The sequence below is a fragment of the Carcharodon carcharias genome, chromosome 7 (assembly GCF_017639515.1).
Source record: "Carcharodon carcharias isolate sCarCar2 chromosome 7, sCarCar2.pri, whole genome shotgun sequence".
Classification (NCBI taxonomy): Eukaryota; Metazoa; Chordata; class Chondrichthyes; order Lamniformes; family Lamnidae; genus Carcharodon; species Carcharodon carcharias.
This window is the reverse complement of record NC_054473.1, coordinates 181,397,942-181,421,162: the sequence shown is the minus strand read 5'-3', so window position 1 is coordinate 181,421,162 and position 23,221 is coordinate 181,397,942.

Genomic DNA, 23,221 nt, shown 5'->3' with positions numbered 1-23,221 from the left:
ATATTTTCATCCCCAGATAAAACCACAATGGATTTTATTGTCCTTCATTCTTACCCATTTGTTTTCTTATCTCTTGATCTGGAATTACATCAATTTGATCTGTCATCAGTCAATGATAAATGGTGTGGCCCAGTTCCCCTTGAAATGCTTCAGCACATAAACATTTGGAAATATCTTAATCCCCATTTTAATTCCAAAACACCAGGCAAAGATGGAGCATGAGAGGTTGACATAGCGACTGCACACAACCCACTCACCCATTTTTAACAGGTCCAATTTGAACAGTTTATAAGGACCTGGCTCCGGGTAGGCGAGAACCTCATTACCCTGGAATATCAGGGAAGCCTCAAGCTATTGTTTCCAGGGGATGTTGGTGGTGTAGTGGTAATGTCACTGTGCTGGCAATCCAAAAGGCCCTGGCTAATGTGCTGGGGACACAGGTTCCAATCCCACCATGATAGTTGTTGGAATTTGAAATCAATGAATAAAAGTAATTCCGGAATAAGAAGCTAGTTAGTCTTAGTAATGGTTACCATGCAGCTACCCTCAATTAGTATTAAAAACCCATCTGGTTCACTAATTCTCTTTAGGGAAGGCAATCTACTGTACTAGTCTTGTCTACATGTCACTTTAGGCTCACAGGAATGTGATTGACCCTTAACCACTCTCAAGGGCAATTAGGGATTGACAATGAATGTTGGCATTGCAAGCAACAGCGCATAAAAAAAAAAATCTCTCATGAGTAATTCAGTTCACACTTCCCTGGCCGCTGTTACAGGCTAATCTACATGTTGGACAACAAGCTGTGCTTCCAGCCCCATTTTCTCTCCATCACCAAGGGTGTCTGTTTCCACCTCATAATATCACATACTTCTGCTGCATGCCAGTGCTACATGTGCCTCTTGACCCCTGGGGACATCCTAGGAACTGCTGTTCTTGATCAGGACACAGCCTCTACAAAAGGCACTGTCAGGCAAACATTTATCAAAGGCAGTCAGAAAACAAATGTGGGGACAGGTGCACATTCGTCAAATACTTGCTGCTGCTTGCTCCTTCAGCAAGTGCAGGGGTGAAATTGAGAGTCCTCATGAATAAAGTGTGAGTGTGCAGGACTAAATCCCAAATTTATCTCATGAATTATAGCTGGAATACAGTACCCTTAAAATTAACATGGTCATTCTTTTGAAACAACCAAATAGATGTGGCAATTGAAAATTCTGGACCACCTGCATCTCTTTCACCACATTCCCAAGCAAAGAGTACCTTCTTGATTTTCCTCCTCCTTCCAACTCTGCTATTCTCTATTTATGCAACCATTGCAAGGAAGTTCATCCCAGTATATAACTGTGCATATGATGCAGCTGAGACACTAAAAGAAAGCCCACAGGGAACGAGTCTTCCAACAGGATTATACAGTGAATTATCTAACATTTAGGTTGGGCCTGTTCCTGGGTCCTGAACCCCCCCTTGAAGTGGGTGACAGTCACCCTTCAGGATTTGCCCAGAGCCACCCCCCACTAATTAGCATGGAGACATGTTTGCTGTCCAGTTAAGTGTGGTGGGGAACTTCTCTATGCCAGAGCGCCAAACGGGCCTTCCAGCTTGAATGGCTTTGATGGCAGGTAAGTAACAAAAACGGCGTGCTTCCACCTGGAGGTGCCCACTCACCAACGTTTTTGTAAGTTAAAATAAAAAATGGCCCTTGCAGTCAAGGTGGAGGGGTGATGGTGGTGGTAGGTGGGGGATGCAGGGAGGAAACGAGGCATGTGGAGAATCCTGTAGCAGCCTGTGGCTACCCTCGCACCCAGTTATGCAGGGAGGGCCCTTAGAGGCGTGCCTGGAGTGTTGCCTCCTGACCTGACACTGAGTGACAGCCTCCAGGCAGTTAAACTGCCCCTTGCTGCTTTGGAAGACTGGATGCTGACTGGAAAACTCTTGAATTACTTCCTGTCCTTTGATTCTCTTCAGCTGAACGCTACTTTTGGTTGAGATTGACTGGTCATAATGAAAACAAAACACGCTCAAAAGATGTTGATGGGCTCGATAGAAGGTCGCACTGGTGAAATTAAATTCTAAAAGGTGAGATGGATGATATTAAAGGAAAATTTTGAAGGACCTTCAGGATTCATCTTAAATATGCTCTCCCTGACCTGGGATCATTCCCACATCACACTGCTACTAAAGAAAATGTCAAACTCCCGCTGTGCCCTGGATGAACATAATATTCCTCCCTCCACTGCAAAAAAATAAATAAGTCTTCATGAGATAGTCACTGACATATCACTTAGACAGGTCACTGGGGAAAATCCATGAACAATACATTCTTCTGTCTGTGGTGTAAGAATATGACATTAGTGACATTGAGAAGAACCTAACACAAGGCAATGACTTACATGCACATATCACTGAATCTGTAATTGTTCAGTATCACTCAGTTCACCCTCAGGCATCATTCACCACTGATCAGTGCAGAACAATCCCCTTGTAAAGCTGCTCAATAGTCCATGACCTCAGCTACATTGAAAAAAAATACTTACAATGCGATTCTACAGTGCTGTGTGTTTGGCACCCCTTGTATCTGTCGTTGTCCGTCAGCAAAGGAAGAGACAACAAAGGAACAAAAGTACAAGGAAAGAACAATACAGAAAGAAAGACGAGGAGAAAGAAAGATTCGTCATCAAGGTGGATTTCCTCACTCTGTTTGGTCGCACTAGTCAAACAGGAATGGATTAGGGGATCTTCTTTTGTGAGGAAGTTCAGGTGGAAACCATTTCCACCCAATATTCACCTTTAAATAACTTCCTCCGAGTTACTTCTGCCTGTACATTTTTTTTATCCTTTCATGGTATGTGTGTGTGTCGCTGGTAAGGCCAGCATTTGTTGTTTATCCTTTAATTGCCCTTGAACTGAGAGGCTTGCCAGATCATTTCAGAGGGCAATTAAGAGTCAAACACGTTGCTGTGGGTCTGGAGTCACATGTACGCCAGACTGGGTAAGGACAGCAGGTTTCCTTCCCTAAAGGACATTGATGAACTTGATTGGGTTTACGCTAATCAATGAGAGTTGCATGGCAACAATTACTGAGGCTAGCTTTATATTCCAGATTTTATTAATTGAAATTAAATTCCACCAGAATATTAGCCTGGGCATCTGGATTACTAGCTCACTGACATTACCATGTCACCGTCCCCCCCCCCCACCACCCCCCCCCCCCCCCCCGTTTGAATACATGAAAGTGACAGCTAGAGATGAAGCGTCTCTTCAGTTTGCTGGATTTGGATCATTTTTACACTTGGAATAACGTGACCATGAATCTGTCTAATTGTCGTAAAAAACTGAACTGGTTCACAGATGTCCTTTAGGGAGGGTGTTGTCCTTACCTGGTCTGGCCCATATGTGACTCCAGACCCAATCCAATGTGGGTGAATCTTAACTTCCCTCTGATATGGCCTAGCAAATCACCCAGTTGCGATAAACTGTTCTCAGTGTTTCTCAAAAGAAACCTCACCACCACCTTCTAAAAGCAATAAATGCTGGCCTTGCTAGACTGAATAGAAATATTAGGTTTTACACTGACCACTGCACACAGGAAATTAATGTGAATCCATGGCCCTAGAGTTTTCTTTTAGTGGTACAAGGCGGAGTTAATTCATTTTAAGGCAACTTTGGATCTACATCTTTCATAAATATCCCTCAGTGATTCACAGTGACTCAATGCTGCGATGTGGACAAACATGACAATCTTAACCTGTAACTGTTCAGAATCTCCTCATGTACTGGAATAGACTTAAGTCTACAAAACTTTAAGCTAGAGAGGAGATGACAAGCCAAGTAGGTACTCCTTCGCAATGTCCTCACTGTTCTTCTACCTCCTAAACGCTTCCAGTAACAGAAGTTGTGGGGTCAACTGCACTTTGATTGCTGAGAATGTAACACATTTTTGAGCAGAATCAATTCAATTTCTTTGGTTGTAACATTCAACTGAATTAGCAGCAACATGGCAGATCAAGAAACACCACATCCAGTGGCAACAAAGTATGTATCCAAAGTTTGGCTTCAAATGCAATTCAAATTATCTTCAGCCTAACAGAATTCTAAAAAAATATTTGATCATCTGGCCCCTCAAGCCTGCTCCAACATTTAATATGTTCATGGTTGATCATTGCTCTTAACTCCACTTTCCCGCCTACTCCTCTTGTCCCTTGATTCCCTGAGAGACCAAAAATCTGTCTATCCCAGCCTTAAATATACTCAATAAAGGAGCAACCACCGCACTCTGGGTTAGAGAATTCCAAAGATTCTCAATTTTTGGGGGGGAAGAAATTTCTCCTCCTCTCAGTCCTAAATGATCAGTCCCTTATCCTGACACTGCACCCTTATGTTCAACTTTAAGGTTCCTTCAGTTAATGCAGCTCCTTAAAGCTGAAGGTTGCACCCAAAATCCAAATCACTGGGTTTTAACCAACCAATATCCAGCTGGGATCGTAAATTATTTCTGCGATTTTGAGCATTGCGAAAGATAGAGGCGGTAAGTTATAGAGTGCCTGTTTTATGTGTCTTTTGCTTCAGGGAAGTATAAACAACACATATTAGCAGTACTGGCATGTCATAAAAGTGATACAGTGAGACGACGGGTACATTTTGGATATAATGATGAACTGCACTATTCTTATAAAGGTAAACATTCAACAATTCAAACGCCAGCCTCTCAGAAGTAAATTCCTTTCTCTAGCAAGAAGTTCTAAATTCCTGCACTGTCAGCGATGTCCACTATGTTTCCACTGGTACCTTACAAGCTGCAGAATAAATAACCTAATGGGATTTGAGGTTTAGTTGTGCCATACATTATGCAGTAATCTGGCTTTCTGGGTGAATCATCATACAAACACAAGCTTGGTTTAAAAGGCACAGGTAACAGGATATTTATTTTTATTTCTTCACAGCGTGTGAACATCACTGGTAAGCCTAGCATTGGTTAACCATTCCTACTTACCCCTGTGAACATGGTACTGGGTTGCCAACTCCTCTCGGACATATTCCTGGAGATTCATCACGTGACCTCCCACCCTCATTCCCCCACCCTCAAACTCCCTCCGTTGGTTGCCAAATGCGTCCATCTTTGCGGCTTCCCGTCATACAATGGCTAATTGGAAAGTGAATAGAGTCCTCATTATCATTGATTCTCAGTCAGACAGCCTTATTTTCTACATGTTCCAATATTTCATAACTAATAAAGTCTACAAAGATATTCTCTGAAATATCTGTACAATTTTTCTCCTGGGTGTTTCTCACAGCAGTGCCCTGGAGATTAATCTTTCGTTCCAGGGCAATCCTGGTGGATTGGCAACCCTAGCATGGCGGTGGAGCTGCCTTCTTGAACTGTTGCATTGGGTGTGGTGAAGGTACACCCGCAGAGCTGTGAGGTAGAAAGTTTCAGGATTTTTACCTAGTGATGATGAAAGAATGTCGAATTGTTTCCAAGTATGACTGGTGTGTGTACTTAGCGACTTGGGGGTGGTGTTCCAATGTGCCTGCTGCCCTTTTTACTTCTAGGCAGTAGAGGTTGTGCATTTGGAGGTACTGCTTTTGTCCTCTTAAGTTTCCTTCACAGAGCATGGCCTGGCTAATGTTATTGCTTTGTAGGGGAAAAGCTGTGTAGGTGGTTATACAGATTGACCTTGAAGATCCTATGGCACTATTTTGAAGGTGAGCAGGGTAGTTTTTCCTGGTGTCCTGGCCAATATTTATCCATCAATCAACATCAAAAACAACAGATTATATGGTCATTACCTCAACTGGTTGCCACATTTTCTATACAATAGCGATTACACTTCAAAAGCATTTCATTGGCTTTAAAGCACTTTGGGATGCTCTGAGGTCATGAAAGGCTCTATATAAATGCCAATGTTTCTTTTCTGACAAGAACTGTTATCAACTGAGTTAATAACCTTCAGCAAGAACCAAGCATCAAATCCACTCAGAATGTGGAGGAAGTAGCTGCTAACCAAAGAAACGTCTGATCCTTTGTTGGTCTGGTTAATGAACATGGACACTCAGTGCAGTATCTTTTAATGCCTCCTTTCCAGAGGCAGCAGTGCAGACAGAGAGACCGAGTGGGGAGTTGGTGTCACGCCCCACCCCCACTTACTTTACCTGAAAATCAGGCACCAATAGGCCACCAACCCAGAAAAAGCCCCAAAGGCCTAATATAATTGGTGAATTGGCGTCCTGACAAAACCATTGGTGCGTGCATACCATTTTAACTGTGAGGCAAAAAAGTGGATCTCACACCATTATGACCCACCAGCAAAACATGGCATCAGGTATCTTCCTGACCACTTTTCAAACAGTTCCTTTTAGTCCAGGATGAGCAGGATAGTGATTTTCCTGGACCCACACGTGCTACCCATTAACCTCCCGAATCCTGCATAACACCCTTGCACTTATCTAGAGGTTTGTCCATCCCCACTTTTCCTCATATCACTTGCGGGGTCCCATAGGTGTCTAGGTAACTCCCTGAATCCCTAGCCCCACCTCCCCCCCTCCCCAATCCTGCCTAAATTAAAACCAGTGATAAAATCTGTTTTTGTTTCTTGTCAGGGGATTTTGGGCTTGGCAATGATAACAGTGATATTTTCTTAACTATTTGCATGTTTTGTTTTTTGCCCTGTAAGTTTAGGCAAGTGACATGAGTATCTGAGTTAGAGTAGAATTAGGCAGCCTCCCATTGCTGCATCATCACTGAAGTGGTTGCTATCATCCATGACAACACTCCTTAAGATTCATCAGTTCTCCATCCTTTCAAGACATTAGCTCAACTTCATTGGGTTGAGTTGAAGACGGCTCATCTCAGTGACTACATTTCAACTCGGATTAAATTAATTAAAAGAAAATCATTATGTGCATTGTAAAAGTGTTTTTAATTAATCGCTTTCAAACTCATTACTCACAGGGACAGTCTGAAGGATGATCAAAGGCAGTTTTGAAATGGATCCAATTATTTCAAACAATTGCATTAATTTGTTTTGAGTGAGTAAACCAGCGTCAATAAAACGATCGTGTTTCGAATTCCCAGCGTGGGGCATTACCCTTGGTACAGAGAAGTTGCCCTTCTGCCACCAATTCCATGTAGACCAGATTATATTGAAAGTCACAAGATTGTTTGGAGCTATTCTTGGACCAGATGTTTTAGTGAGTGTAACGTTATTCGAACCAGACTGTGTGAAGCTATCTGCAGAGAGCAGTTTTAGAATGTTTCATTGTAAGCTAAATGATATGAAACAATTTTGAAAATCACCATCTGCATTTGTGTGGCACCTTATCAGCTCCCTTCGAAACATCCCGCACACGTTGAATTAGCTTTAAGTGCAGTAAGCCTGTAGGGTATTTGGAAAAGCCCCCACAGCACTGTTCGGAGAGCAGGGGAGTTCTCCTCGTGTCCTGGCCAATATTAATGCCTCAGCCAACAATTAAAAGCAGATGACCTGTTTATTTATTTCATTATTATTTGTGGGAGCCGGCTATGCACAATTGTGCAAATGCTTCATTTCAAAATTACTTCAATAGTTGTAAAGTGCTTTGGCACATCCTGAGGTTGTTGTGAAAGGTGCTGTGTGTAAATGAAAGTCCTTTGCTTTTGCGAAATAAACTTTAGAGTGGGTTGTTCTCATTGAAGCATTAGCCTTATCACAGGCACAATGGGCCAAATGGCCTCCTTTATGTGCTGTGATTTTGGCGATGTGGTGTCAAAGTAAATAGATACAAAATTGATCTCTTCTCTCTCAAATTGGGTCAGAACTTCCCGGGAGCTGTTCCTGTTCTGCCACCAGAACGGGCACACAGGTTTTCCACCACACTTCTGGCAAAGTTACAGACGGCTTCCAGGGAATTTCTGGTGACAGCCTCTTCCAACCTCCCATTCTTCCAGCATGAGCTTATACAGGGAGAGATTTTAAGCTATTTAACCACATAGGCCAGCACATCACATTCTGTCCTCACCTAACAACCATACTTACCTGTAATTTATTAGGGATCGTTATGCAGCAATGGTATTTACGTCCAGTTACCCACCCCCTGGCCTGGGAATCTGAAAGCAAATTGCCTCTTTCTTTGAGATTGAGGTTGACCTACTTCCACTCCAGTTCCATGGGCTCTGAAATGACTGATGAGTCCAATGCGCGATCTGCAGGCACTGCCACACGCGGGTTCGGTAGACAGATTGTTTGTAGGTCTGTGCCTCTCTCCACCACCTTGACCTCACCTCTGCACATCCCCGAAGTCTCTTGATGTGTTCAGTGCCTTCCAGGATGAGCCTTCTCCAGGATAAAAGCAAAAAACTGCGGATGCTGGAAATCCAAAACAAAAATAAAAATACCTGGAAAAACTCAGCAGGTCTGACAGCATCTGCGGAGAGGAACACAGTTAACGTTTCGAGTCCGTATGACTCTTCAACAGAACTAAGGAATAATAGAAAAGAGGTGAAAGCTTATATTTCACCATTTTTTCTATTATTCCTTAGTTCTGTTGAAGAGTCATACGGACTCAAAACGTTAACTGTATTCCTCTCCGCAGATGCTGTCAGACCTGCTGTGTTTTTCCAGGTATTTTTGTTTTTGTTTTGAGTCTGCTCCAGTTTTGTTGGTCACAAGCCAGGAACCCCCATTAGTCTGCAGGGGCGTTGACCTCCGCAGAGCTACTTTTAGATATTCCTCAAGTATTTCCGCTGTCCTCCTGGGGGTGTCCGGCCATGACCACATTCAGAGTAGAGCAGTTGCTTCGACAGTCTGGTAAATAGGAATTCATGTCCCATCTGGCGGAGTTGGTTTTGAATGATTAGGGCCTCAATCCTGGGCAAGTTGGCTTGGGAGAAGAAGCTGCTGTTGGACTGTCTTTTTTGCCACCAGATTTGGAGAATCTTGTGAAAATCCCATTGGCTAACCTTCACCAGTGCTTTGAGTTTCCTGCTATAAGTTGTCAAAGTCTCTCCAGCATATAGGAGCACAGTATCTCCGCTGCCCGGTAAACCATGACCTTAGTCTCGGGTTTGAGATCCTAACCCTCAAATACTTTTTTCCTCAGTCAGTCGAAGGCTGAGCTGGCACATTGGAGGTGAACATGATGATGAAGTTCATCGTCTCTATCTGCCTTCGTCAAGAGCAGGCTCCCAAGATACGGAAAATGGTCCACATTTTTCAGGATCTCACCATTGACCTTAATTGGCTGAGGTGAGGTGTTATACAGTGGGAGCTGGATGGAAGGCGATCCCAGTTTTTCGGGTGTTGAGTGAAAGGCCCATTTTCTCATATGCTTCGCAGAAGGAGTCAATAATAACCTGGAGCTCAGTTCCTGAGTTAGCGCCCACTCAAGCATTGTTTGGATGTTGAAGATCTACGGATGAGGTTGGGATGATTTTGATTTTGGATTGAAGTCAGGGTAGCTTGGACAGTTTCCCATTTGTTTTGTAGATTATCTCCATGCCTGTGGGGAATTTGCTGGAGGTGAGGTGCAGTATTGCAGTAAAGAAAATGGGGAAGAGAGTTGGTGCAAAAGAACATTGTTTGACCTCAGTCTTCACTGAGAAAGGGTTTGTGGTTGGTTCCATTGGTGAGGAACGAGGCTTGCATGTCATCATGAACTGGGTGGTAGATAGTGACAAATTCCTGAGGGTAGCCAAGTTTGAGAAGATACTCCATAAACCTTCATGGTTGACAGAGTCAAAGGCTTTCAATAGGTCAGAATAGGCCACATACAGCTGTATGCTGTTCCTTGCACTTTTCTTGAATCTGCTGCACAGTAAGGATCATGCCTGTAATGCCTCTCAATAGGCAAGAACTGCACTGCAACTCTGGGAGGAGTTCCTTGGCCACACGGAGGAGGCAATTGAGAAGTGTAGTAGAAGGATCTAGTACCTAAAGGGTTAACATGAGACTGGGTACAGTACCACCCACACAGTGATGTAAGAAGGTATGTGACCTAGAGCTCACGCCAGTCTAAAGATGAGTAGCAATGAGTAAGGACCTAGTGTGGTGTCCTCTCCATACTTACTGTAAATACGTACAAAGTTCAGTATTATTAATAAAAACTTCCTTGTAACTTATACAAGGCTGCTTCGTGGTGTTGAAGCAGTATCCTTCAAATGTAACGACAACAGAACATATCATCGTACCAGCAGCAGAATCCATCATGGTGGCAACAAGGGACCAAAAAAATCCACATCCTCACTCCAATGCTGAAGAACTAAAGAAAAGGACACCTTCAACGCTTTCTGCACTGAAGCAACCTTACTCCAAAAGCTAAGAGGCTGAAAAAACTCACCAGAAAAGCTCCAGAGATCGAGAGCCTGGTAGCAGGAAAAAGGTAGAAATTTAAACTCAGGCAGAAGACGCCACTGAATTCCCCATGGGAAGTTCAGCTTCAACCAGGCAGAACCAGCAGCCTGCAGGGTAAGAGACAATTCTTATAAATTTCCAGATGAGCCAGTCCTGTGACTCCTCTTTCTCTAATCGCATCAGGCAGTAATGCTGCTGATAATTCCAGTCACTAGCCCGAGCTCCTGGCTCAGCGTCCTCCCCTTGTGGCTCCCGAGATCAGAACAGAATGAAGAAAGAACAAGGGAGGTGTAGAAAATTATTTTTTTTTCATGAATTCGAGTATCTCGCGATTCCTCGGCCTCTCACCCAGCGAGAATTCCGTCGTCCCGACACAGTCCCGATCCCCAGCAAGCTGGTTGAGGAGCGAGAAGTCCCTCAGCGGCCCTCTGAACCCACAGCCATCTTGGATTCTTCTTCTTCACCGGAGCACCGCCATCATTTTGAATCTCGTGCCGAAACCCGGGAAGCGCTCAAAAATCCCTTCTTCGTCGATAGCCAGCAACGACATCCTGAAGCCCTCTTCTCTCTTAAAACTACACCTGCACTTTAAGAATGTTAAAGATGGATCACAATTCTTCGCTCCCACCTCCAATGGGCCTCTTGATAAGGCTCTGATCAGTCCCAGAATTGGGGTTATTAGAGAAAAAGTATTTTGAGGTTAGACACTGCTGCAGAATTAAATAAAGATTCGGAGGCAGAAGAACTTAGCACACTACTTTATTCCGCTGGGCCAGCCACGGATGATATTATCGAGTATTGAGGAGGCGGGGAGGCTGCAGTAGGATTTGGACAGGTTAGGAGAATGGGCAAAGAAGTGGCAGATGGAATACAACGTGGGCAAGTGTGAGGTCATGCAATTTGGTAGGAAGAATAGAGGCATAGACTATTTTCTAAATGGGGAGAGAATTCAGAAATCTGGAGTGCAAAGGGACTTGGGAGTCCTAGTCCAGGATTCTCTTAAGGTTAATGTGCAGGTTGAGTCCGTAGTTAGGAAGGCAAATGCAATGTTGGCATTTATTTTGAGAGGACAAGAATATAAAAGCAGGGATGTGCTGCTGAGGCTTTATAAGGCTCTGGTCAGACCACATTTAGAATATTGTGAGCAATTCTGGGCCCTGTATCTCAGGAAGAATGTGCTGGCCCTGGAGAGGGTCCAGAGGAGGTTCACAAGAATGATCCCAGGAATGAAAGGCTTAACATATGAGGAACATTTGAGGACTCTGGGTCTATATTCGATGGAGTTTAAAAGGATGGGGGTTGGGGGGGATCCGAATGAAACTTACAGAATACTGAAAGGCCTGGATAGAGTGTACGCGGGGAAGATGTTTCCATTAGTAGGAGAGACTAGGACCCGAGGGCACAGCCTCAGAGTAAAGGGAAGACCTTTTAGAACAGAGATGAGGAGAAACTTCTTTAGCCAGAGAGTGGTGAATCTATGGAATTCATTGCCACAGAAGGCTGTGGAGGCCAGGTCATTGAGTGTACTTAAGACCGAGATAGGTTCTTGATTGGTAAGGAGATCAAAGGTTACGGGGAGAAGGCGGGACAATGGGGTTGAGAAACTTATCAGCCATGATTGAATGGAGGAGCAGACTCGATGGGCCGATTGGCCTAATTTCTGCTCCTATGTCTTATGGTCTAAGGCAAGCCTTTGATGAGTCATCTGCTAAATTTGACATTGTCTTAAAATTTTTTGACTTTTTCTTCAACCTGAGATCCAATAGAATCCTAGAATGTATCAAATTTAACAGGAGGGCCCAGCAGCCTGGGAAACCTGTCGATTCCTTCATCAATGATCTTTACCGCACGGCAGAATAGCGTGAATATGGCAACTTAAAATCCAGACTCATCTGAGACAGAATTTTGGTGGCTGTAGCGGACAATTCACTCTCTGACCTCGTCCAAGCCAAAGGTGATCTTACTCTCGACAAGGCTGTCCAGCCGGTTAGACTGTCTGAGCTGCGTGACCAACATTCTCAGAGGAGAGAGCACTTCATGAGGCAGTAGCCACACCCCAGTTCACCAAATCAAGCCACAGAAGTGCAGGGAGCACACAAGTCAGGGTAAGCCATCCCTGAGCAACCCTGCGCTGCTGTGTGAAGTGCTCTCACAGGAAGGTCCAATGTCGTGTGAGTACAGCCCAGTGCCTCCATTGCACCCACAACCACAGGCTGGTACATTTTGGTAAGCTGTGCAAATCGAGACCCCAGCACCACCCAGACAACCTGAAAGCCATCATGATGTCAAGGCCAGTAATCCAGAAGAGACACAGCCTCTCTTCTTGGGAGATATCAGACAAAGCGGCTCTTCATTCTGGAATGGAGGTATCATGGTGAATGGCCATCTAACCACCTTCAGGTTACTTTCAGCTGCCGTACTGACAGTCCTTTCTGGTGAGGAACCATGGCTCCAATGCCTCTGGGCCCGAACGATGGACACCCCACTTTATGGTGCAGGGGGAATTCGATGCTCGGTCATTGGCATGATATAGGAACGCTTGAGGTACGGCAATAAACAGATCACCAAGCTGATGCAAGTCATGCAAAATTAGCCCTTCTCGCTCCTCAGCAGGTAAAGCTGCATAGCTCTCGATCTTCCTCAGCCAGCAGAAGAGTTGAACACAATCACCGTCCCCACCCAGCCAGAATGGCCTCCTCCCAAAGGTTCAATCATGAAACAACATTCAGATGTTGACTTCATTTGTAACCTCTCTTCTCTTTTCATGGAGCAGGTCTGTTCTCCTCGATTCCAGGTCCCCGAACCTTCCCAAGGGCCAGACCAACCTGACATGCAGGCCGCACCCCTGGTGGAAGCGACACCAGAGCCAGAGCAACCTTCAGAGAGGCCTCTACCTCCACCAGTGATGGTAGACATGCCAACCATCGCACAAACCCAACAGCCTCCAGCCAGCATGCCGAATTCACAGCATCTGCTGCTACCAGCTAGCAGCCTCATACAAACTACGCAACTTAATAAAGGTGATCCACTTAGAAGAAGTCTTCTTCTATCCACAGAGGACTCCCCATCAATCACAGAGACACCCAGAAAGGCAAAAGAAGAAGGAAAAACACTGACAACCTGATAAATATCAGTTTCATCCTTCCAGTAAGAAGCAATCACAGCTAACTACAAACAATCACTGCTAAACCATCCAGACTGACCAGGCAGGGGGGGCACCATCCATCAACTGAAGAAGCGAATGAAGCCACACCTACATCCCAGTGCAACTTCAAACCACAGCCAAGATCAAGAACCTCAAGAGCCGACCACTCTCCCGACTAGACGGCAAACGCGACGTGGCAGGGACACAAGACCTTTAGGCCGCCTGAATCTCTGATGCCAAAGGCTTGAAGGGGGAGATGGGGTAGCAAGAAACTTGTTAATGCATGCCATTAATATTAATATTGTTAATGTTTATAATGAAATAGCATAGGGTTAGAAGAGGTTATAGTTGTGTCACGGCTCACTGGGGATAGTGCGCTGTAATACCAAGCTCCACTGTTACCTGAGCTGTGACAAATGTGAAAAGTTTGATCAAACTACCAGGTTGCCCCAATTCTACTTAACTGTTTAACTTAAGTAAACAGAATACGAGCACCAGGTTTGTAAACTTGATAAGTAAATAACGGTTTATTGAATAAACTGTCGTTAACCAGTGACAAAAAAAAGAAATATGAAGTTAAGAACATAAGAAATAAGAGCAGGAGTAGGCCATTCGACCCATCAAGCCTGCCCCACCATTCAATAAGATCATGGCTGATCTGCCCCAGGCTTCAACTCCTCTTTTGCGTCGGCTTCTCATACCCTCAACTCCCCAATATTTCAAAAAATCTATCTACCTCCTCTTTAAATACTTTCAGTGATCTAGCCTCCGCAACTCCCTGGGGTAGAGATATTCCAGACATTCACGACCCCCTGCGAGAAGAAATTCCTTCACATCTCAATTTTAAATGAGTGACCCCATATTCTGTAACTGTGTCCCCAAGTTCGAGATTCCCCCACTAGTGGAAACATCTTCTCAACATCTACCCAGCCGAGCCCCCTCAGAATCTTATCTGTTTCAGTAAGATCACCTCTCATTCTTCTAAACTCTAATGAATAAAGGTCTAACCTGTTTAGCCGTTCTTAGGAAGTCAACCACTTCATCCCAGGAATCAGCCTAGTGGATCTCTTTTGAGCTGCCTCCAATGGCCTTTCTTAGGGCAGAATTTTACATTCGGTGTGCAGGCACGGGACCAACTTGCCGGAATATAAAATAACGGGCGATGATGTCGGGCGTGCGTCCCAACATCGTCACACTGTCTCGCAATATTTCGTCCGGCTGGCATGCTCACCGATAATTGAAAGGTTTATTAAGGCCATTAATGAACTAATTAACTTCAAATTTACACTGCCTGTCCAGCCTAACATTGGCCGGGGCAGGCGAAAAGGCCAAGCGGCCTTTACGTATTTCAGGAAACCTCATCCACAAGGGAGTTGAGGTTTCCTAAAGCTATTACAAATTAAATAAAAACTTTCTTTCAAAAATAAAAGATGTCCCATCTTAGGTGACACAGTCACCAGACAGGACATGGTTCATTGGGTAGAATTTTGCCCTTGGTTGGCCTGTGGGACAGCTGACCCCCGCCACCGAAACGGGGGCCTGCCGCCATTTTGAGTGGGCGGGCCAATTAAGGCCCCACCCAGCGGCCTGCCCGACGAGAAGACCGATGCGCTCCCTGTGGGGGAGGGGGGTAGGGAATCCCCAACTGTCAAAGTGCGCACTGCTCCCTGAGGCAAAGTCCTACCTCAGGGAGATTAGTGACAGGTAAGAGAAGTCAAAAAATAGAAAAAATGAAAAATTATTAACATGCCCCTCCCCCCCCCTCATGTGACAATGTCACACGAGATAGGACACGTTAATAAAAATCACATAAACTTTATTAAAGTTTTTAAAAAACACTCATGAAACCATTTCATGAATAACCTGCAGCCCGTGGAGGCTCCTGGCCTGCCCGCCAGCATTAAGCTTGGCCGGTCAGGGTGTTTAATAACGTTAATTATCCTGCCAATGGCCTCAGTTGGTCATTGACAGGTCGGCGGGCCCGCAGCTGATTTCGCTGCCCTCCCGCCTTCCTAAAAATTTAAAGGGACCGGGATGACATCGAGGGTTCCTCCTGACGTCACCCCCGCGTCATTTTCCTGTCGGCAAGCGGGCCCCACCCCCAAATCGCTGATGGGAAAATTCAGACCATTAAGTTTTCGATGTTTTGATATATTTTTGTAAAAAGGTGCGTGAATCTCCCTGGGGCATGGAGCTGCCTCAGGGAGGTTGAAACGAGCGCTGGACCCCAAGCTCCCTCCTCACCAAGCCTGCATAGGTAGCGCTCAGCGCTACTGCTCGCGATCCATGCCGGGCGGGCCTTAATCGGCCCACCCGCGTAAAATGGCAGCGCAGAGCCGATCACAGGCAGCAATCGGGTTCCCAACTGCCCCCATCCGCTCCTGCCGAGCCCAACTGAACAATGTAAAATCCTGGCCTTAAATACTGGGACCAAAACTCTACGCAGTTCTCCAGGTGCGGCCTCACCAACACCCTGTACAGGTAATAAGGTTTCTCTATTTTTAAACTCCAGCCCCCTAGCAATACAGGCCAAAATTCCATTTGCCTTCTTAATCACTTGCTGGTCCTGCATACTAACTTTTTTGTGTTTCATGCACAACAACACCCAGATCCCTCTGTGCTGCACTTTTTTGGAGTCTCTCTCCATTTAACTAATAGCCCACCTTTTGATTCTCCCGACCAAAGTGCATGATCTCAGACTTTCCTACATTAAGCTCCATCTGCCAAGCTTTTGCCCACTCACACAGCCTATTTATTCCCCCTTGCAGATTCCTTATGTCCTCATCACAACTTGCCCTCCCATCTATTTTTGTATCATCAGCAAATTTGGATATGTTACACTCTGCCCCCTCCTCCAAGTCATGAATAATGATAGTGAATAATTGAGGCCCCAGGACTGATCCTTGTGACACTCCACTAGTTACGGTTTTCCAACCTGAATAGGACCCATTAATCCTGACTCTCTGTCTTTTGCGTGTTAATTCATTTTCGATCCATGCTAAAACATTACCTCCGATATCCTGAGCTCCTACCTCTTCTGTGGCACCTTATCGAATGCCAAATACACTACATACACCAATTCCCGTTTATCAACTCTTCTTGTTATATCCTCAAAGAGCTCTAGCAAATTTGTCAAACTTGATTTCCCTTTCACAAAACCATGTTGACTCTGTTTGATTGTGTTAAGCTTTCAAAATGTCCTGCTATTTCTTCCTTAATAATGGACTCCAGCATTTGCCCAATGGCAGATGTTAGGCTGACTGACTGCTTTTTGTCCCATTCCCTTCTTGAACAGTGGTGTCACATTAGCAGTTTTCCAATTCACTGTGACCCTCCCAGAATCCAGTGAGTTCTGGAATATTTTGACCAATGCCTCCGTTATCTCTGCAGCCACTTCCTTTAAAACCCTTAGATGCAGGCCATCAGATGACTTGTCCAACTTTAGTGCCATTATTTTGTCAAATACTTTGCTCCTCGTGCCAGAGACTGTTACGAGACCTTGCCTCCTATTAGCACCTTGCTTATCTGATATCTTTGGGATTTTTATAGTGTCCTCCACTGTGAAGACCGATGCAAAACATTGGTTTAAATGATCTGCCATTTTCCTGTTCCCTGTAATCAATTGTCCAGGTGCACCTTCCAAGGGCCCCATGTTCACTTTTGCTACTCTCATTCTTTTTATATACCCATAGATGCTCTTGCTGTTTGTTATTATATTTCTTGCAAATTTACTTTCTTAATCAATTTTCCCCCTCTTAATTAGCTTTCTAGTCATTTGCTGCTGGTTCCTAAAAAATTCGCAATTCTCTGGCCTACCACTAGATTTTGCCACTTTGTATGCCTTACTTTTTGATTGGATACACTCCTTGACCACCTTTGTTAACCACGGGTGGCTCAGCCTTCTCATCGAGTCCTTCTTTATGACTGGAATAAATTTTTTCTGTGTGTTATAAAATATCTGCTTAAACGTCTGCCACTGCTCATCCACTAACCTTCCCCTTAATCTATTTTCCCAGCCCACTTTAGACAACCCTTTCTTCATACCTCTGTGATTGCCCTTATTTAAGTTGAGGACACTGGTTTGCTCACTCTCAAACTAAATTTGAATATGAACTGCTAATTTCTAACAGTATATCTTAAATTCAACCCCTTCTTAAATCCCTTTACACACACATACTGACACAAGAAAGACACAAAAACATGGATTTTAAGGGTTGGATAAAACAGTTCAATAGCACCAATTTCGGAACACAGAATTCGATGGGTTGATTTTGATTGATGTCTCCCAAATTCCTTTTTATTCTTGGTGATGACATGAGGTGGTCTTCCAGCACTTTCAGTAATTAGTTCACTAACTGAACACTTGCCTTTCAATGTCTCTAACAGTGATTTTCCCTTTTGCCTCTTGATAGGGGTTTTCAGAGAGAGAGCAGGCTATAGAGATATGAGGAGGAAAAGCCAGCTAGCTATTATTGTGGAATTACTGGAATCTTACACACATAAGAGAGAGAGGTTTTAGGTCATTTTCCTTTTCAGGCTATGAGCTATTCTGCTGCACTGCTCTCACACAAAACCTGGTCATCTGGTCAGGAGTCAATTAAAGCGTTGTTGCCAGGCTGTTCCCCATTAGACCATCTTTCTTAGTACCATGCTGTCTTTCATGGCACACTATATTCCAGGACTGCAACATTGTATATACCCCTCACACTGTACCAGTGGACATGTCTTTCAAACTCCAGCCATTGTAATTTTAATCCACAGTCAAACAGAAAGTAAAGAAAATAGGTTCTTTACAACAATCCAACAGAAATAAAAAGATACATTCCTACATGCCTCCACCCTTAAGAGAGATAAAACACAATATCAAAATGTGTTTCATTGCAAGGTATGTGACTCATGGACAACAAAACATGAGACTTACTTCCATTCATCCTTCGTCCCCCTTATACAATCTTATGCAATCTTCCGCATTTCTTACCCCTTTAACGTATTTTTCGTATCTTACACCTGGGACAATGCATCTGCAATCACATTAGCTTTGCCGGCAGTGAGAACAATCTTTAAATGGTTGAAACAATAGACTCCATCTAAAGAGTCTTGCATTTTGAGTTTTAAACTTTTCAATGAATTCCAGTGGATTATGGTCAGTGTAGATTAGTGTTTCTTTATTATCATGTTCGGACATAAGCATCAAAGTGTTGAAGAGACAACAACAATGCTGGAGTTTCTATTTCTATTGTAGAGTATTTCCTCTGATATTGATTTAGTTTCTTGGAAAAGTACCCCACCTGCTTCTCTATCCCTAACTGATCATCTTGTAATAGGACGGCACCTACCTCTAAGTCGCTAGCATCCACGGCCATTTTAAAAGGTTTGGTGAAGTCAGGGGCGGCCAACACTGGTTCATTTATGAAGATTGCCTTCAATCTTTTCAAAGGCTGCTTGGCATTCTGCTGACCATACCACGTTTGCCTGTTTTCTTAACAAATTGGTGAGACACACAGCTGTTGTGCTGAATATAGGCACAAACTTCTGGTAAAACCCACACATTCCCAAAAGTTTCATGATTTTTCATGCTACTTTACATGCTTCTTTCTCAAAACATAGGGAAAAATACCCCCCCCACCCCCCACCTTTAGGGGGGGGATGGGGGGGCGGGTGGGTTGTGCAGGGTTGGCGGGGGCAGGTGTGAACCTGTTCGGGGCCGCATCGCCATTTTATGTGGCTGGGCCAATTAGGGCCAACTCACTGTGACGCTCACCTGGAAGCGCTGAGTGCTCCCTGTGTGGGCGAGGGGGGTGTGGGGTGGGGGGGTGGGGGGGGGGCGGGGTCTGCGCTCTTTCGTGCATATGTGTGAAAGAGCGCAGAAATCTCCCTGAGGCAACCCTGATCAGTTTGATATTTAAAAACTGAAATAAAGTAATTAAAAACTTTTAAAACATGTCCCCTCATGTGACACTGGGACATGTCAAAAGACTATCTTAAAAATGTTTTTATTGAATTTTAAAACGCTTCATGAAACCTCGTCCCACCCGTGGATGAGATTTCATGAAAAATGCAAAGGCTGCCTGGGCTCTTCACCTGCACAACCGCTCCCCCCTCCTCGCCTCCCACCCCCCACCAACCTTAAGGTTGCACAGGCAGCTCATTTAATTGCCTAAATTAGTTTTTAACAGGCCTCAACAGGTATTTGACAGTTCGATGGATGCGCGTCATTTTACCCGCCGGCAAGTGGGCCCCACTCCCGCTCGCCGACCAGAGAATTCAGCCCATGGACACATAATCCAACACGGAGGATTCGTCTTTCTGCTTTCGAAATTTTTAGAAACTTTTCCTCAATCACTTTTAATGGATCTCTTATTTCGTGGCCATAGATCAATCGAATGGATTAAATCCAATAGATTCATTCAGAGAATCTCACGATCAAATAATAAGAAATCTAATCCTTTGTCCCAATCCTTTGAATATCCATGGCAATAGGCCTTAAACATGTTTTGAGAGTCTGATGGTATCTCTCTAAAGCTCCCTGTGTCTGTGGGTGATAGGCAGTAGACTTTAGTTGTTTGATGCACAAATTGCTGATTATATCCTGGAAAATTTTAGACATGAAGTTAGAACCTTGGTCAGATTGTATTTTAATCGGTAGGCCATAACGAGTGAAAAACTGAGTTAACTTATTCCACTACCACCTTAGCTGTAATTGTCCTTAAAGGAATATCTTCTGGAAATCAGATTGTCAAATCCATGATTGTAAGGATGTACTGATGTCCTGCTTTTCGTTTTGATCCGTGGCATTGCATAATGGTCCTACACATTCTACTAATACCCAACTGAATTGTTCTTCAAAAACCAGTATGTTTTTATTGAATACATATTGAGGTTTACCTACTACCTGACATGTATGACACATTTCCACAAAATTACACTGCGTTCTTATGAAGTCTTGGCCATGTAAAATGTCTGTTTATTGATGCTTGGGATCTCCATTTTCCTACATGTGCTGCCATAGGAATTTAATGTGCTACTCGTAGTACCTCCTTACGATGTCTGGGCGGTACCACCTTCTGATGAACAATCATCCACTCCTCATCCGCAGATCTGTGAGGGTGTCTCCACTTCTTCATCAGAACTCCGTTTTTAATGCAATAGCACTCTGGAACTCCTTCTGCCTGAGCTTCAGTGTAAGCTGACTGTGCTAACTTGTTTAACTCTGGATCTGCTTTCTGAGCCTCAATTAATGAAGACCTGCCAAACACTGCATTTGAATTATCATCATCTTTAAAGAAAGTTTTGGCTCCTCTAACCTCTGTATTCCTTTGACCTCTGGTGATGGACTTTGTTTAGCCATTGTTCTGGTAACTACACACGATGGAAAGATACCAAGAACTTGTTCTTGTGACTCTTTGGTCTCTTTAGCTTCTCTCGGACTTTCCACAATTTTGAGCGAAGCTACAAACTTCATTCCTGCCAATTAATTCCCTAGGAGTTAATTTCTTAACTGCTCTTACAGCCACCGATCTGACAAATCACACTCCACTTGCACTTTGTACAATGGAACTGGGATATACTCTCCATTTATCCCATTTACCATTAAACTTTCATTAAACTCTCTGGAGGGAAAACTAGGTACTTTTTCAGCAAAAGAGTTTGTGCAACTCCTGTGTCCCTTAATATAGTTATGGGCTTAGCTGCATCATTTGATGAAAAAGGGGTTATCTTTCCTTTAGACAAAAACTCTTTATATCTCTCATCTGCATTATTCACTTCACCTGCACTCACAGCAGTGTTTACCTCCAGACACTTATTTGTAATTAAAGCTACAAGTGGCATTCTCATTTTGAGTTCCCTTTTCTGATTCACTCTTATGAATTCCAGTAAGTCCCATGGGCTTCCTCGACAACTTCCAACTTTCTGAACGAATGTGTCCCACTTTATTACAATGGAATCGTTTGGGCCTTGGAGTTTCACCTCCACCCTCAGTACCTTCCTTCCTTACCTGGGGAGGAGATCTCAAGCTATTCCCAGCTATCCATTCTTTACCCTGGTTACTTGCCTTCCTTACACTCTCCCACTTTCTATCCTTTTCAAATTTATGGGTGTGATGGAAAAAAGGTTTAGTTTTATGGATCAGCTCATAATCGTCAGCCATTACTGCTGCTGGTTTAGCAGTTGCAACCCTTTAGTCTTCAACAAGGGTACTTATTACAGAAGGTAGGGGGTTTTTAAGTTCTTCGAAGAGGATGGTTTCTCTGAGAACTTCATAGGTAGTTTCAACTCCTAATGCTCGTATCCACCGGTCAAAACTATTTTGCTTAATCCTTTCAAATTCAATGTAAGTTTGCTCAGGCTGTTTCCTTTGTATATATGCTTCAAGAACCAACTCATATGCACTTTAAATGGCCTTTTTCACCAGATCATAACCTCTAGAAACCTCCTCTGACCATGAAGCAGGAATATCCTGTGTTCTAACTGTCAATTTGCTCTGCACAGAAAATATCCAGTTTTCCTTTGGCTAGTTCATCTGTTTAGCTATCTTCTCAAATGAAATAAAGAATGTTTCAGCATCCCTTTCCTCACATTTGGAAGAACTTGTAAAAATTTAAACATCTCCCCACTGGGTTCTGACCTGGAAGTAAGTACTGCGTCACCTACTGGTGTTTCTTTTTTAGCTGCCAGCATTCTAAGCCGGAATTCTCTTTTTCTCTTTCCTCCTTTTCTAACCTCACCATTTCTAACTCCTTTTCGAGATCAAGTTTTTGCATTTCCATTTCTCTTTCCTTTAGTTTCAATTTCTTTATTTTCAAATGAATTTGAGCCTGTTCCAATGAACCTCCCCTTGGAGAACTCAGTCTCCAAGGTATACCTTCCAATTTCAAATTCTGTGCCATCTCTTTGATTATCCCTGCCTTCCTGGCTTTGGCAGGCAATCCTACTCTTAGTTTACTTGCCAATTTAATTAACCTGGCTTTTGGGATCTGTTGTAAAATCGTCAGGGGCATCTCTTGCACTTGAAGGAAAGGTTTAGAAGTTTTCAGTGCCATCTTATTTTCGACAGTACAAACCTGGTGTTTCCTTTTAGTTTTATTTACTTATTAAATCTACACCCAAATTGTCATTGCCTATTGTTACAAAATATTCCGAGCCCCAAACTTTGTCACAACTCACTGGGGACAGTGCGCTGTAATATCAAGTCCCACTGTTCCCCGAGTTCTGACAAATGTTATAAGTTTGAGCAAACCACCAGATTGCCCCAATTCTATCTAACGGTTCACTTTAGTTTAACAGAATATGAACACCAGATTTCCATCCTTAATAAGTAACTATCTGTTTATTCAACAAACTGTCGTTAACCAGTGGCAAAAAAGAAACATGAACTGCTAATTTCTAAGACTATAGCTTAAAATCTACCCCTTTCTTAATTCCATATACACACAAATACAAGACACATAAGAACAAAGATCTTAAGGGTGGGATAAAACAGCTCAATAGCACCAATTCCAGAGTACAGGATTCAATGGGTTGATTTTGATTGACGTCATCCAAATTCCTTTCAGTCCTTGTTGATGACACAAAGTGGCCTTCCAGCACTTTCAGTATTTAATTAATTGGTTGAACACTTGCCTTTCAATGTCTCCAACAGTGATTTTCCACTTTGCCTCTTGCCAGGGGTTTTCAGGGAGAGAGCAGGGTATAGAGATATGAGAAGAAAAGCCAGCTGGATATTATTATGGAATTGATGGAATCTTCC